Raw genomic sequence first — 315 nt, 5'->3', positions numbered from 1 at the left:
ACGCCGAAGAGGAAGGGGCAAAAGGGAAAAAAGAGGAAACCGGGGGTTCCAGGGGCAGGGGGGGGAGTCAAACCGGTCCCGCACAATCCATCCAAGACCGAAAAGCACTACAAACCAGGCGGGCTTGATGAGGCATGATCTAACGTGGTGAGGGTTCTGGATTGGGGGTTGCGCCTAAAAAGCCTGGAAGGACAAGGGTTCCCTGTACCGATCTTTAAGGGTAACATGATTAATAGCAGAAACAGTCTGTACGTAATCACTTCATCAGATTGTCATGCAAGGTCACAGTATGTGCAGTAGACGAAACACACCCGG

Source organism: Sceloporus undulatus, chromosome 1 (assembly GCF_019175285.1).
Source record: "Sceloporus undulatus isolate JIND9_A2432 ecotype Alabama chromosome 1, SceUnd_v1.1, whole genome shotgun sequence".
In the NCBI taxonomy this organism is placed as follows: domain Eukaryota; kingdom Metazoa; phylum Chordata; class Lepidosauria; order Squamata; family Phrynosomatidae; genus Sceloporus; species Sceloporus undulatus.
Note: the sequence above shows the minus strand (reverse complement) of the source record.